The sequence below is a fragment of the Tamandua tetradactyla genome, chromosome 6 (genome assembly GCF_023851605.1).
Source record: "Tamandua tetradactyla isolate mTamTet1 chromosome 6, mTamTet1.pri, whole genome shotgun sequence".
Lineage (NCBI taxonomy): Eukaryota > Metazoa > Chordata > Mammalia > Pilosa > Myrmecophagidae > Tamandua > Tamandua tetradactyla.
The window spans coordinates 122,679,054-122,696,693 of NC_135332.1; the positions used below are offsets into that span (position 1 = coordinate 122,679,054).

At 36.3% G+C, this 17,640-nt stretch overlaps 1 long non-coding RNA gene across 5 annotated transcripts in view; it reads left to right on the top strand.

Annotated features, from left to right (window-relative positions):
* LOC143688763 (uncharacterized) overlaps window positions 1-17,640 on the top strand; it is a 92,697-nt gene that overhangs the window by 56,417 nt on the left and 18,640 nt on the right. For 4 of the 5 annotated variants that reach the window (XR_013178274.1, XR_013178273.1, XR_013178275.1 and 1 more), the window contains one exon: window positions 744-894. This is a non-coding gene — a long non-coding RNA (uncharacterized LOC143688763). Of the gene's footprint in view, window positions 1-743; window positions 17,238-17,640 lie in introns of those variants that run through there. The other variant, XR_013178271.1, reaches the window with a different exon arrangement.

Sequence of the window (17,640 nt, forward strand, 5' to 3'; positions counted from 1 at the left end):
TGGTAAAGGCTGGTGTAACTGGAGATAGTGGAGGTCTTCATTTCCTGGCAGATTTTCCACATATAAGAACCACTCTCTCTCTCTTCTCTCTCTCTCTCTATGTCCAGAACAATCTTATTTAGATGCCATCAGCTAAGAAAATGAATTTCATAAAGGACCCTGATAATGATAGGAATTTCTCATGTTCCATATAACTTCAATAGAAGAGAATTTTCAGCCCTATTTCACCATGAACCACTAAGCAGTTAAGGCTATCATTCCATTTTCTCAAAGGAGCGAATAATAATAAGACTTGATCGCTAATCAGCGGAAAGGAGAAGAGGGACTGAGGAAGAGCTGAAAAATATGGCACATTCTTTTATAAGAACCTGGGAAGAATGAGGAAGAAATAAATTCTTCTTTTTGTATTGTACGGGCCTTCAAGGAATGCTAGCTCTAGTGAAGCATTTACATATCTGCTCTGGGTGAATAGGCGCAAAAAGCTGATCAAAAATAATTTGTTCAGAATAATAAAGTTGTTAGGACAATGTATTATTTATGATCAAATGAAAATTTTATTATTATCTTTATTGTTGATGCTGCAACAATATACATTAGAAATATTTTAGAATTTTTAAGGCTATGTGTGAACACCCAGTTTTTTTTAAATTTTCATGTAGATTTCTATAATTTCATTCATTTAAAAATCATGTGCTTTTAAAAATGTCTAATTTTTAAGCCGATTTTGCTCTACTTGTTTTCAGCAGTTTGATTTCAACTTTGTCATCTGTGATTGTGACAACCCAAGTGGAAGAGTTTAATAGAATTCTTATCATCATCATCATCACTGTCATTATATCCTGATGATTGTCATATCTTGAAAATAAAAGGCCTTTTATATTCTACAGAAAATTATTTCAATGTTGATAGCTTTTTATTATTTTTTTATAACCTAATTAATATAAAAATAGTATTTTATTCAACCACCAGAGGGAGCCCCCAAATCTACGGATTCTAGACAGGAATATTAAGTGGAAAATTTTGTTTTGTTGTTGGAAATCAAAAGTTTGATCAAATTATATATGATTGTATTGGAGATCACACATCAGGTCTTTTGTATTCATCACGTAAAATCTTGTCCTAATAAGCATGCCACCTAATTTTAATTAATAATTATTAAATAATATTCAATGGTTTTATTTCCCCCCAGAAGAACCCAATGTTTCAGATGCATTTTCTCCACAAATATTATGTGGGTGTGGAATGGGAAAGGAAATCATCTAACTGTTTCCTGTAGGCAGGCCCCTACAGAGCTGGCTTTCTCCAGTAAAGAAGGATCCTGGATCTCCCAGAAATAACCCGTTTTCAATGTCCAATATCTTGTAAACAAGCCTCTAAGCCACATTTCCCTGCAGCTTGCCAGATCTCCTTTAGTAGGACAATTCTTGGGAAGGAAGGTTTCTGGGAGCATGTTGGCATTTATTTATTTCATTTGTACCTTATTCTAAAGCTTCCCAAGTTTTCTCATCCAGTAACTCATTGTTTCTTGTATCAATGTATAGAAATAGTATGATAAGTATAACGCTAACTCATGGCTGAAAATTGTTGTTCACAGAAGTTCAGCAACTTTCCCAAGGCCAAGATGAGTGTGAGACCTGGAAGTAAATCCAGGACTTTGTTTAGGTTGGGATGCTGTCTGCCTTTGCTTTGCAAAACCTTGAGCTGGCCTACTCCCTCCAACCCCTCAATTAAAATCAGATATTTTAATTCCCATTTCAGAAGTCAATGATATTTCGCCCACATAACTAGAATATTATCTCAATAGAAAGATGAATTACAAGTAATGAATAGTGGTAAAATATATTCATTTAGAGCCATTATTGCTATATTCTGTCTTCTTCATTTCTTTTAACCACTTATTCTCTCCAGGCTGCTTACAAATATATTCAATGCATCAAGAAAACGTTTTAATGAAGTGGCCGTCTGCATATAAACATTTCGGATAAAGAAAAAATATTTTACTTATGGTTAGCATAACTTTGCATTTTAACTAGGTTTATATCTTCTCTCTGGACAATTTAAAAGCTATTCTCAAATAAAATAAAATGTTAAATACATAAAGTCTTAATTTTGACATATTTTTCCACAGAGTACAGCCACTCTAACAAATATGCATTTACAGAGAGATTGATTGTGGCCTTTAACAAGCTAAATCAGCCCTCTTCTCTCCAACCCTAGGAGGCCTAAGCAATAAGCAGAAACAAATGGGAAACAGGAGGCCTCTGTATCACACCGTGGTTGCTCTCGGCCAGCGCCTTCACAGTTGCGGTATGAGTTACCCAGGAAATATGCCAGAGTGAGGGCCTTAGAAGCATGGGGCATCTTAAGTGCTCTTTTCCCCTCCCCTAGTTCTTAAAAAACTACAGTATTTATTTTGTGTTCAAACTCAGGGCCCCTCACCACACCCATTCTGTAATCTGCACTAATACATACATATTTTTTTCTCTCTCTATATATATATGTGTATCTGCTATATATAAATATACATAATAAATATATATACATATAAATACATAGATATAAATATAGATATAAAGATATAGATATAGGAGTGACTGCTGCCTCCTCAGCTTACCACAGGGGGCAGAAGCTGACTGATAAAATGTTTGAAGAGACAAATTCCCAAGGAAAAGCAAGGAGACAGAAATGTAAAAAGATGAAAAGAAGAAAGTTAAAAACATGTTTTCTCATGCCACCATTAATATTGCATCATATGGGATAGGGCCTTTGTCAATTACATACAAAAAGCAACTCTTCATTAATGCTGACAATGTATGAGACTTAGGTTTAAAGCTAGGGTGATTTAAAATTTTTCTGCAGAAGAATACTTCTGGATTACGTTCTTTTTTTTTTTTTTTACACTTCCTGCTTCAAATTTAATAATTCTATGAATATGTTTCATTCAGATGTCCCAGCTTTGCTATAATCCCCAAATGAATAATGCATTTCTTGGAAAATATCCTTCCCAAAGGAGACAGCCCATGAACATTCATTTTAACTTCCCTTGCCAGTCAGTGGTTTTCCTCCTTTAATATACATTTTTTAAACCCTTAGCAAAGGCTCATAAAGCATTGTTATTCTCAATGAACCAAGCTACATGCAAAATTTAGAAATCTCAAATCTGCAGAGAACATTATGAAAAAACACCACTCCTGGTTATCTTTCTGTACAGACTTGCCTATGCTATATTAACTTTATTCTTTAGTATGTTTCTAACAAGCATGGACTCTGGAAACTGCCTGCTGGGGTGTGAAATGTTTTCACCACACACTGCCTTTTTTGGGAGTAAATCCTTAATTTCTCTGTGCTTCAGTTTTCTCATCTATAAAATGGAGATAATAAATCCTCATACCATGAGGATTAAATGAGTGAATATTTGTAAATTATGAAAATTTGTTGCAAAATAGAACAGTGCCTGGCTGATATTTGTTTAGATGAAATGAAATAATAATTTTTTTTTTTCATAGGATCACTATGCTCTGGTTTATACCAATGGCAGGATCCCTTTTCCTACCTATCAGAATGCTTCTGTAGAAGTTCATTTGACAATGAAATGCTTTGGGGAGCTGTCTGGGCCCCAGTTTTCTCATCAAAATGCTTGTGATGATCTTGTATTGGAGGTCTGATTTTAAATGAAGTGAGTAGCTCACAATGAAATGCTTAGTAGAAGATATAACTGATCACTGGTGTTAAATAAATATTCATTGATGAATAGAAATAACTGTTCAATGTCATCGACAAGGGAATCACATGAAGATTCAAGCAGAAAAATAAACAACTACCAAAGAAAGAAAACAATTACTTGTTAAAAGGCTCTAATATTTTTGTTCTATTGTTTATCTGATTGAAATTCAAATTTTCAATCCATAATTTCAAAAGGGACTTATACAGACAGAATTTCTGAAAAAATTCATCTCTCCTGGGTTTTATAAACCATTTCTTGACTTAATTAGAATAAACATTGCCAATATTTAAATAATTAATTTCCACTTACTGGCAAAGCCTTGTTCTCTTAAAGTTTACTTGGGTGAATGTGAAAAATGGAGATACTCATGTATTTCTCTTTTTGTGTGCTACTCAGTGGTGGAGAAATAACCACTCATGATTTCCTTTGTGAGGATAATCAAGAACAAATGAAAAATACATGTATAAGTACACTTCAATTATTTACATGCCTTTTATCAAAATATTAAGAGGTAAAATTGTGTGGTGTGGGGCAGGCACCATCTATATTTCATAGAACTAGATTTCAGCATCTGATGACTTGAAATGGACCCTAAAATTATCCCTTCATACATCATGGCACATTCAGTAAAAAATTTTGTGAATATTTATTGCTACCACATAAGAATTTAGTCATCTGTAGCTAATTCCAAGGAAGGCTTTGAGAATTGCTCCAGTTCTGGTAAAAATAAAGTATGATATGGGGGCAAGCTTAACCCAGGAGGTGGGGTTTATGGCCACATAGGATCACTGAGGCATGGCAGGGTGTCTGTGATCGCCTCGGAAGTGGGCAGGTGGAAGGCAATGAGAAGCCCCAATAAAGCAGGGCATGGTCAATGACCAAGAGAAGCCTGGGGAATAGGAGGCTGAGCCATACCGAGTCAGATGAGCTTATGCCAGGGTAGTATTTCATGCACCAGAGAGACATCTGCTCCATCACAGGGGCTGGGTTTAAGGACAGCACTCTTAGTACCTAGAAGGGTGGTTAGAACAAAACAGAACAAAGACCAGCTGGGAAAGGCACAGCCTTGCTAGGGCAGACCTCGGTTATGGAAACCGGGTTACAAGACAATAGCCTGACTTTGTGGTTTAGTATGTACCATGAGAATAGGACCTTAAATGTCTTTGCTTAGGGAAATAATAGCTTTTTTTTTTTTTGTATGCTATATTCCCAGGATCACATTTCATTGTTTTTCCATGTGAGTATCCTGTTAATGCAGCACCATTTGTTGAATTTTCTTTGTTTTTCTTTCTTTGCTTGTTTGTTTGTTTTTGGGAAGTACATCGGCCAGGAATCAAATCCAGGTCTCCCGTATGGCAGGTGAGAATTCGACCTCTGAACTACCCTTGCACCCCCAAATAGTAGCTTTAAAGCCTTGGTTAAGGCTGAAACTACAGGTGATAGACTTACTGTGTAATGTAATTAAAACCATCACCAATATCTTACCATGAATATCATCATGCTTCATAGGATAGTTTCCATTCACATCTTTTACAAAGGCAGGTGGCATAGAAAGCCAAAGTACATTTCAGTTAGAGTCAAACAAGGGACACTCAGTAGATGTTTCATAGATGCATGTGATCTGCTTTTTGACTAGGAGGTTCTGTTTTGTGCAGGTGGTACCAACACTCTGCACATCTCTCTTGTGAAGAACTAAAGTCTGAATATGGCAGGTTGTAAAGGCAATAAAATCATTTTCATTACCTCAATTAGGAGGTGAGTAATGGAGGCAAAGTAGACTTTGGAGTCTTCTGGGGCACGGCCCTGGTTGCTTTTCTCCTTTGAACATGCTGTATCTGGCTCCACCAGCAGCACCAGAGAGCTGCAGGATTCACTCCTGGCCTGGACAGTTCAAACCAAGTAGAGAATTTACAGCTGGAGGACGACTCCTGACACGGAGTCCTTGTGGTACCTGCCTGGGGTGGACAGCTGGGTAAGTGGTAGGTCAGATCCCTTAAGGACTCTGCAGGAGAAGATAAGAGAGAGAAAAGGGTAAACAGGGAAGGAAAATACCCCTACTGGATTTAAGTAGGGCTGAATACCCTCTCTATTTTCCTGAGAACAGCTGGACTTCCAACCTGATATTTTTTAAGTAATCAAAATGAGAAAGCATCAGGATCTCGGAATTACCCCTCTCTTACCAATAGCGGAAAAAAAAATGGAGTGGTTTTCTTGAGGGTGATATTGTTATTGAAAAACCCTACACTCTGCCAAATTGTGGGCCATGGGCTTTGGCAGAAAAAGTCCTTTTCTCACAAGCAAAGACTCAGAAAATGCACTGCCCAAGGGTCACTTCTGAAAAAACTGTCACCAGTTGAACGAGAGATTAATTAAAATAGAGATCACAAAATTGAGGAAGTTATGGTATAAAATGACAGCTGATAAGCATTGAAACGAGTTGAATGTTGTTCTAGCCAAACAATAAGCATAAAAATTCATGTTAATCTCAAAAATAATTCTTAAAAGAAAAATACATATCATGTAATAATACCAAGTTGGACCTATGGTACTATATTATATTTTATTAAAACTAGGAAGTGGGGTTGTTGGCAGACTGAGAGGAAATAAAACATGCTACATTTCTTATCTGTCATAGGAGGGAGTCAATGAATAACACTTCTGTACTGATGTAGAAAATTTGTAAAACATATATTGCAATATATTTTTAAAATATTTTCAAAGTAATCAACCAGGGTCATTTTCAAATCACTATGGAAATTAAGCAAACAAAACATCACTCTAGTGAAAGACAACTAAAAGGACACAGAAAGAAAACACAAAATAAATGAAGCATTAACCGGGTGGTGTTCATATGACTACATATTTTATGTACAGAATTCTCAGTTTGCCAGGGCTGCTGTTACAGAGTACCACAGGATGGTTGGCTTAAACAACAGGAATTTGTTTTCTCAGCTCTGGAAGCTAGAAATCTAAAATCAAGGTGTTCGCAGACCATGATTCCTCTTAAAGAAGAGAACCGCTTCCTTGCTTTCCCCCTGGCTTCCGGTGGGTGGATGGCAATCCCTGGCATTCCTTGATTTGGGCAGCATAGCCCAAAATCTGCTTCTCCCACATGGCTGCCTGCCTCTCCCTGGCTCTGTCTCTTTGCTCCTAAAGACACCGGTTTTATTGGATTAAGTCTCACCCTAATCTAGATTGGCCTCATCTTAACTTTTAAAATTTTCAAAGATCCTATATCAAGATGGGGGTCACATTCACAGGACTGGGGTTTAGGATTCGAACAACCTTTTGGGAGGACACGATTTAATCTATAACAACAATCGTAAGTGAGAAAAGATTAAACTCACTATTAAAACACAAAGATTAAAAATTGTTCATCTCAAAATACCTAAAAATGCCCCACACATAAAAGATAATCCAAAACCAAATAGCAAATCAAATAACAAATAAAATATTTGACAAATGTATAATCAGCAAACAATTGTTAAATTAAGGAAAAATGGGACTATTGATATCCATTGAAATATAATTTCAAAACCAAACCCGTAAACGGAGGAAAGATAAAAGTGACTATTCATGCAGAAGTTATAAAAGTATAAAACTATTTAAGCAGCAGGTAACATGGTATTGACATATAGATAGCAGAAACTGCTGGAGAAAAAGGGAAGGAAATAAAAGAGTTTAATAGTTTTGAGGTATGTTATCACTATTTTCAATTGTTAACAGGTAGGATTTAAAATAAATAAGAATATAGAATACCCTAATTAATAGATTCAATTATAAAAATGATACTTGAATTTTCTTCCTTAAATATATTTCACTCTTTTAATTTTTCTTAAAATATTCATCAGACTGTTGACCTACTGGGCTACTTAAGAAATCTCAAGAAATTCCAAATTCAGAAAAATATTCAAGTCATATTTTAGAATAACCCATGAATAAAACTTGAAATTTCACAGCTAAATTCACAATTTCTTAGAAATTAAAGAAGATCTAAGGATCTCTTGGATCAGAGATGAAGTTAAAATTCAATTTGCAGGAATTCTATTTCTGACAATAATGCAGAATGCATACCTTAAAAAGCCTTACTTTAATAGGTATGGCATAGATAAAATATAACAAATCATTTTTATAATGTGTTCATTATAATGTAAGTGTTTTAGTGTCATAGCTACTAAAACAAATAATAAATTTATTGGCTCACAGTTCTGAGGTTAGGAGAAGTCCAAAATTGAGGCATCAGCAGGTGTTCTGGGGCTGGCTACAGGTGATGCTTGGTCCTTGTCTTTTCTGTCATAATACAATGCATATGGTGGCATCTTCTCTTTTCTCTTCTGGGTTCCATTGACTTCTAGCTTCTGTTTGCTTGCTGTGGATTTCTCTTTCGGTGTCCAATTTTCTTTGCCTATAAGGATTTCTGCCATATTGGATTAAGGCCCAATTTCATTCAGTTTGAGCATATCCATCTAATGAAACTTTCAACAATTCTATCTAAATGACCTGAATATGACTTTTGTGGGGGATACAATTCAATACCCATCAGTAAGGGAATATTTGGGAGATAAAAACAAAGAGTGAGGAAACTGATTGGGAAATAGACCTCAATTCTATAACTTCCCAGGGGAAGAGTTCTAGATAAACAGGAAGATACCAGGACTCAGACCTTGGGAAGGAGAGAAGGGGTTGGAACTGAACCTTCTGTACAGGAAGAGCTAAGATATTTGTAAAAGATAAGATAGAAAAACTTAAACAAAAACACCAAAGAAAAACTTCTTGTGCACAAAGGAAGAAGACAAAGAAGCTTCTTTGTTTAGGTTAATACTTTCAAAGGCCAAATAAACAATGAACAAAAGGTTTCCACTGAGATTATGTAACAACATTGGTTTGGAATTCAAATTTACACTTCTTGTGTGCTTTAGGGGCCCACAAACTCAGAAATTAAGTTGATCCAAAAGCTAAACACATATTACATATATAGGAAATACAAAAAATAAAACAGAAAGAAAGGGCAAAATGGCAAAATAAGCAACATGAAATAAAATGTTGCTCATATGTGGAAATAAATAAATACATATCCTCTGAGGAGGAATATGCCCTCATGCCAGGCCAGTTGGAAAGCTCACAGAAAAAGCTCGCTGAATTCAAATTTACAATTCAAAATTAAAACACAAGTTGCAGAGGCCGAGGAACTGAGAGGCAGAAAGTTGGAGCGTGGCACGGAGCCATGGAGCCCACGGAAGTACACGGATGGAAACACGGGACTAGGAACAGTCCTAGGACTGCACATGTGCACAGCCTACAGCCACAATTATAAGCTCTGAGAAAGTGCCAACCTGCTGCCACAGCTCTATGCATGCACAAAGGGCCCATACCTTAGACTAGCGTGCACCGCCCCCCAGACCAGTGCACCCACACAGCGACATCCTCCCTGGCTGCTGGGCACCCACGTTCAAAAACATCAGTGTAACATCCCCAACCTGTACCCATACCTGCCCTGAAACAAATCACCATATTGAGTGCTCCACCTCGTGCCCTGTTCCCTGCAGTACAACCATCCCACAGACACAAGACCTTAAACTACTGAAAGAAATCAACTCCCAAAGTAAATTAATCAAGATATTTACATGGGACCAAGATATCAAAAGCTCACTAAGTATGTCACAATGCAGACAAATGTAGCCCTACCTAATGAACAAATTAAAACATCAGAGGGGACACACATGTTGGAATAACTAATCAAAGATGTTCATACAACTCTACCTAATGAAATAAGTGGGATAGCAAATGACATAGAGATCAAGAAGACAGTAGAAGAGCACAAAGAGGAATTTGAAAGAATAAATTTAAAAAATAGTAAAAATTACAGAGATTAAAGACTCTGTTGACCAAATAAAAAACACACTAGAGCCATACAACACCAGATTTGAAGAGACAGAAGAAAGAATAAGTGATATAGAGGACAAGAAAATTGACTTTGAAGACTCAAAATAGCAAATGGCAAAAACGATGGAAAAAATTCAATGGGAACTCAGGGAAATGATAGATAAAACAAAGCACACAAATATAAGAATCGCTGGGGTCCCAGAAGGAGAAGAGAGGAGTAAAGGGCTAGGAAGAGTAGATGGGGATATTATGGGGGAAAACTTCCCAACTCTCATAAAGGACATAAATATACAACTCAAAGAAGCCCAAAGAATTCCAAACACACCTATCTCAAGGGACATACTAATCAGTTTAACAAATGTTGAAGAGAAGCAGAAAATCCTGAAAGTGGCAAGAGAGAAACAATCTACTACATACAAGGGAAATCAAATAAGTCTGAGTTTGGACTTCTCAACTAGCACCCTGGAGGCAAGAAGGCAGTGGTATGATATTTTCAAAAGCCTGAAAGAGAAAGACTTCCAGCCAAGAATTCTGTACCCAGCCAAATTGCCCTTCAAAATTGAGTGAGATTAAAGTTTTCACAGACAAAGAAGTCCTGAAAGAATTTGTCAACTGGAGACTGGCTCTACAAGAAATATTAAAAGAAGTTCTGCCCCCTGAAAAAAAACAAAAACAAAAACAGGAGATGGAGGTCTGGAGGAGGGCACAGAATTGAAGAGTACCACTAAAGGTAATTTAAAGAATACAAAGAGAAAGAGGGAAAAGTATATATAGATCTGAAAATAAAAAAGATAAGATGGTGGAATCAAGAAATACCTTTTCAGTAATAAATGAATGTTAAGGGACTAAACTTACCAGTTAAAAGATACAGACTGGCAGAATGGACTAAGAAAAATAATCCAGCTATATGCTACTTACAAAAGACTCATCTTAGACACAAGGATACAAATAGATTGAAAGTGAAAGGATGGAAAAAGGTTTTCCATGCAAGTTATAACCAAAAGAAAGTAGAAGTAGTTATACTAATACCGTAAGAATATTCTTTAAATGTAAAGACATCATAAGAGACAAAGTAGGACATTATATACTAATTAAAGGGTCAACTCACCAAGAAGAAATAACATTCATAAATGTTTATGCTCCAAATCAAGGAACACCAAAGTACATGAGACAGACATTGGCAAAACTGAAGGGGGTGATAGATGTTTCAACAATAATAGTAGGAGACTTCAATACACCACTCTCCTCTACAGATAGAACAACCAGACAGAACATCAACAAGGAAATAGAGAAGTTAAAAAACTTGATAAATGAATTAGAACTAACAAACATATATAGGTCGTTGCACCCCAAAGCACAAGGTTATAAAATTCTTCTCTAGTGCTCATGGAACATTTTCCAGGATAGATCATATGCTGGGACACAAAACAGGTCTTTATAAATTTAAAAATATTGAAATTATTCAAAGCACTTCCTCCGAGCACAATGGGATGAAGCTGGATCTCAATAGTCATCAAAGAGTGAGAACATTCACAAATATGTGGAGATGAAATAACACACTCTTAAACAACCAGTGGGCCAAAGACCAAATTGCTAGAGATATCAGTAGCTATTTGGAGATGAATGAAAATAAGAAGACAACTTATCAGAATTTATGGGATGTGGCAAAGGCTGCACTGAGAGAAAAATTTATTGCCTTAAATGCCTATAATAAAACTCCAGAAAGAGCAAAAATCAAGGACTTAACAGCAAACTTGGAGTAACTTGAGAAAGAACAGCAAACTAATCCCAAAGCAAATAAAAGAAGAGAAATAACAAAGATTAAAGCAGAGATAAATGAACAGGAGAACAAAAGAACTATAGAAAGAATGAATAAAACCAAAAGTTTGTTCTTTGAGAAAATCAATAAAATCGATGGGGCGCAAGACTGACAAAGAAAAGAAGAGAGAGTATGCAAATAAACAAAATCAGAAATGACAAGAGGTGCATTACCACAGAGCCTGAATATATAAAAGAAATCATAAGAGGATCGTATGAACAACTATATGCCAACAAACTAGTCAATTTAGATGAAAGGGACAAATTCCTGTAGACACACAAACAAGCTACATTGACTTAGGAAGAAATAGAAGATCTCAACAAACCAATCTCAAATAAGGAGATTCAATCAGTCATCAAAAATCTTTCTACAAAGAAAAACTCAGGTCCAGATGGCTTCACAGAGGAATTTTATCAAACATTGAAAGAATTAACACGAATCCTGCTCAAACTTTTCAAAAAATTGTGGAAAAAGGAACTCTACTTAACTCATTTTATGAAGCTAATATCCTCTTAATACCAAAAACTGGTTAAAGACGCTATAAAAAAGGAAAACTACAGGACACTCTCCCTAATGAACATAGATGCAAAAATTCTCAGTAAAGTATTAGCAAATAGAATCTGACAGCACATTAAAAGAACAAAGTGGGAAAATTATGCACCCTGACCAAGTGGGGTTTATACCAGGAATGCAAGGATGGTTCAACTTAAGAAAATCAATTTAATGTAATATAGCACATTAACAAATCAAAAGGGAAAAATCACATGATCCTCTCGATTGATACTGAAAAAAGCATTCAACAAAATTCAGCATCCTTTTCTGGTAAAAACACTCCAAAAATTAGGAATCAGATATAACAACTTCAATATGATAAAGGGAATATATGAAGAACTGATAGCCAGGATCATACTTAATGGAGAGAGACTGAAAGCCTTCCCTTCAAGGTCAGGAACAAGACAAGGATGCCCACTGCCACCACCACTATTCACCATTGTGCTAGGAGTTTGAGTTAGAGCAGTCAGGCAGGACAAAGAAATAAAAGGCATCCAAATTGGAAAGGAACAAGTAAAACTCTCCCTATTTGCAGATGACATGATAGTATACATGGAAGATCCTGAGAAATCTACAGCAAAGTTACTTGAGCTAATAAACAAATTCAGCAAGGTGGTGGGATATAAAATTAATGTACAAAAATCAGAATATTTCTATACACAGGCAATGACTTAGTTGAGGAGTTAGTTAAGGAAAAAAATCCAATCAAAATAACAACTAAAAGAATCGAATACTTAGGAATGAACTTAACTAGGGACATAAAGGACTTGTACACAGAAAATTACATAAGATTGCTAAAAAAAATCAAAGGAGACCTAAATAGGTGTTAAGACATTCCCTGCCCATGGATAGAAAGGCTAAATATAGTTAAGATGTCAATTCTCCCCAAATTGATCTACACATTCAACACAGTACCAATCAAAATTCCAACAAACTACTTTGAAGATTTAGAAAAGCTAACTACCAAATTCATCTGTAAGGGAAAGAGACCCTGAATAGCTAAAGCACCCTAAAAAAGAACGAAGTGGGAGGATTAAGACTCCGTGACTTTAAAATCTATTATAAAGCCACAGCAGTCAAAACAGCATGGTACTGCCACAAAGACAGAAGCATTGACCAATGGAATCGAATCAAGAGTGCAGAAATAGACCATGAAATTTATGGTCAACTTATTTTTGACAAGGCACCAAAGTCCTCTGAACTGGGCCAAAATAGTCTTTTGAATAATTGGGCATGGAAGAATTGGATATCAATAGCCAAGAGAATGAAAAAGGACCCCTATCATATACCTTACACAAAAATTAACTCAAAATAGATCAAACACCTAAACATAAGAACTAGTACCATAAAACTTCTAGAAGAAAATGTAGGGAAACAGCTTCAAGAGATAGGAGATAGTTTCCTAAACTTTATACCTAAAGCACAAGCAACAAAAGAAAAAAATAGATAAATTGGGACTCCTCAAAATTAAATGCTTCTGCACCTCAAAAGACTTTGTCAAAAAGGTGAAGAGGCAGCTAACTAAATGGGAGAAAATATTTGGAAATCACATATCAGACAAAGGTTTGATATCCTGTATATACAAAGAAATCATACAATTCAACAACTAAAGAACAAGCAACCCAGTTATAAAATGAAGTAAAGATATGAATAGGCATTTTTCCGAAGAGCAAATACAGATGGCTCAAAAGCACGTGAAGAGATGCTCATTTTTACTGGCTATAAGGGAAATCAGATCAAGACTACAATGAGATACCACCTCACACCTATAAGAATGACTATTAAACAACAAGAAAATATAAATGTTGGAGAGGATGTGGAGAAACTGGGACACTTATGCACTGCTGTGGGAATGTATAATGGTACAGCCACTATGGAAGACTGTATGGCCACTCCTTAGGAAACTAAATATTGAGTTGCCCTATGACCCAGCAATAGCACTACTTGGTATATACCCAGAATGCTGAAAGCAATAACACAAACAGACTCGTGCACACTGATGTTCATAGCAGCATTATTCACAATTGCCAAAAGATGAAAACAAGCCAAATGTCCGTCAACAGACGAGTGGATCAACAATATGTGGTATATACATATGATGGAATATTATGCAGCAGTAAGACAAAATGACATCCTAAAGCACATGACAAGATGCATAAGCCTTGAGGACATAATGCTGAGTGAAATTAGCCAGACACCAAAGAATACATACTGTATGATTCCACTTTTATGGCCAGCATAAAGGTATAATCAGAGGCTTACAATATAGACTTAAAGATACACAGCCCTGGACATGGGTGAACCCTTAGCTAATGAGATTGAATTCCAATGTAAGGGAACAGATAAGAGTGAAGGTGATTCTCTAGTGGGTCTAAAAGTAATATTATCATATTGAAGATGAACAAAGTTGAAAGGGGTTGTATAGACCTATGTGTTCCATTGACTCATACTAGAAATATGAATGAGTTCTTATAAGAATTACTTCAAAGATATGATTCTTGTATGAAGAGTGTTTAAGTTCAGGGTACAGAAGGAAAACTGCTATTGCATGCTATGAGCTATGTTCAAAAGGAAACCATCAGCACTATCACAGCAACAGCAGAGGTAAATAATGGGGTGAGACACAGTTATGAGGAGGTTTAGATTTCCTATTTGGAGAGGGTGTGTTTATTGGTTTTCTGTCTCTTGGGAATCATGAAATTATCTAAAATTGAGAATGTTGATGGACTATGGACTTTGGGCCCTATACATGATGCCCAATGAATGCAGGTGGCTGAAGGATGCACTGACAGAGTAGATTGGCAAACAATGGTGTATACTTATCAATGATGGTTGCACTGCTACAAAAATAAATAATGACGTGAGGCATACAACAATGTGAATGAAGATGTGTGACATTTGGTGAGACAAAATAAGCCAGGAACAAAAAAACAACAGTGGTATCGTCACCTTTAGAAAATGCTTGTAAAAAAAACAGGGGCCTAGAATGTAAGCTTTTAGAGCAGGCACATTAAATCCAGAGTGGTGATTATTATTTCTGGATTTTGAGAGGCTGTTTTTATATATAACCTGATATTTAGAGATAAGAATGAAGCCAAATAGGTTGGGGTTAAAGTAATTTTGAACATACGGGTAAGGAAGACAGTGACTATATTTTAGAACCACACATACTCTTTGAGAACATCGGAAGAAAGATTTATTTGATCTGGAACTGAAACTTTCTGTAGTGCATAATCTAATTTAACCTACCCGTATAGCTCATTTGAACAACTGAAACACAAGAAGCATGGAATAAGAAAGAGGTCCTTTAATCCTTTAGAATTGTGGTAATGCCTGGAAACATCCTAGAGTATATTAAGCAGATAACCCAAAAGTATTGGCAAAGTGCCCTGAGGGAGGGGAGAAGGAATATGGAACTATTAAATCTTACCATCAGGGAATCCCCTGACACTGTGTCACACCTTAGGGACACCCAAATCAATGGGCCATGCCCTCGATCATGAGTCTTACTCTTGTGAAGCTTATGTAGGTAGCAGAGAAGCTTAGACTACCTATAGGCATGCCTAAGAGTTACCTCTGGAGGACCTCTGTTGTTGCTCAGATGTGGCCTCAGTCTCTTTAAGCAAATGAAATCATTGCCCTCCCCCTTACGTGGGACATGACATCCAGGGGTGAAAGTCTCCCTGGCAACGTTGGAGAGGACGATGAATTCATTGGAGGGATGAATTCAGACCTGGCACCGTGGGATCAACAATTCCATCCTGACCAAATGGGGGAAAAGAAGTGTAATTAATAAAGTATCAGTGGCAGAGAGAGTTCAGAGTCGAGAGGCTGCTCTGGAGGTTGCTCTTACACAAGCTTCAGGGAGACCTTGCTACCTGTCATAACCTGCCAACCCCAACTAGGACCATTACAGCCAATCCTAAAGAACACCTAGGGCAATATATAAGATTACACAAGAGTTCCAGACACTAGAGTAACTTTCCAGAAACCTCCAGATGGGTCCCTGGCCCAGATAAGTCCTGAAACTTGGCCCAGCCTCTCCAGAACATCAGATACTTCTATCTTCCTACCCCATATTAGTGACAAACCCTTCCAATATAAAAAGTTTAGAATTTCCATAGCCCAAACAACCCCAAACAGAGATATGGAAAGATCAAAGGTGATGGTGGAATTATACATAGAAGATAGGACTTAACAAATGAATATGAATGCTGAATCATTAAGTTGATATCTCTTTAAGTCTCCAGTATTTTAGAGCAGCTAGAAGTAAAAACCTAAAATTGTGAAATTGTAACCTATGTCAAAGTCTGAAATATGTTCTACAATTAATTGTGGTGCTGAGCTTTGAAATGTATAGCTTTTCTGTATATATGTTATTGTTCACCAAAAAAAAGAAGGAAAAAAGTCAATATTGATGACACAAAAGTATATAAGCCCTCCTATATTCTAGAGCACCTAGAAGGAAAAAAAAGAAGAGGATTATATGGTATCCTATGACAAGCTCTGGGATCTATCCTGTAACCACTTTTTGAGGAGTGCTTTGAAAGCTATTGCTTTTTTATTTCTTTGCTTTGTATATATGTTATACTATACAATAAAAAAAGTTAAAATAAAAAAAAGATTAAATGTTCAATTAGTCAGGTTGGGCATTTTGCCATGTATTTATTGGTCATTTCCCTGTGAGCTGTTAGTTCCTATGCCTATTTTCTCCTGTGTAGATTGTCCTTCTATTATTAATTATAGAAGTTAATTTTTGCATTCTGGATAGTAACCATTTGTAGGTAAATGCATATCAAATACCTTCTTCATGTTTGTCTTTTTTAACATTCATGCTGTCTTTGAGGATTGGTTCATTTTTTTCTTTGCATTAACCTTAAATGCAGTACTGAGATTTTTACCAAAAGGAAATTGGATCTAAGTAGGGCATGGCATGCAGTGACATCATGATTAGCAAACTTACCACTTACAGTTGATTGCATTGAAATATCTACTGAACTGGCTGCTGCATTTAACTGTTATTGCTGTAATGATGACTAAAACATGGATGATATGGCTATTTATCAATGCAATAAAGCACTTTCAGAAAGAAAATGATATCTTAAGCTTTTAAACTATAAAGCAATGTAACTTTCAGTTAAGTCATCATAGAGAAGTGGAGAACTTCTACGGTGAACATAAAATCACTTCTTATTTCTCATAGCTCTATGATTAATCTCTCAGAAAAATCAGAAGCAAAACTTGTGTGGATTGCAGAGGGTGAGTTCACAGCCTTGTCAAGTCTCTTGTGTGAAAGTAATGTCATTGATTGGGAAGGAATGGGACTTGAGTCTTGGAATAGGGGTACTTGGGAGGACTGGGATGATGCTAAGAATATTGAACCTTTGGATGACTCTGAATGTCTTTTATTAGTGGAAGAAGCCCTCCCTCTTATGTCTGAGGTTAGTTTTCTTTGATTGAAGTTATTGTAATAACTCTTCCTGGATTCGTCACCTTGCAAGGTGATATCTTTTTTTCTCTAGCTTCACCTCAAGCATCCTTTCACTTATGTCAAACCTCAGCAAGCTCGTCTGGACCTCCAGGGAAGATGGTGGCAGGAGATCCAGGACTTAGTCCTCTCACCAAAACAGCTATTAAGCAGGCAGGAACTGTCTAAAACAAC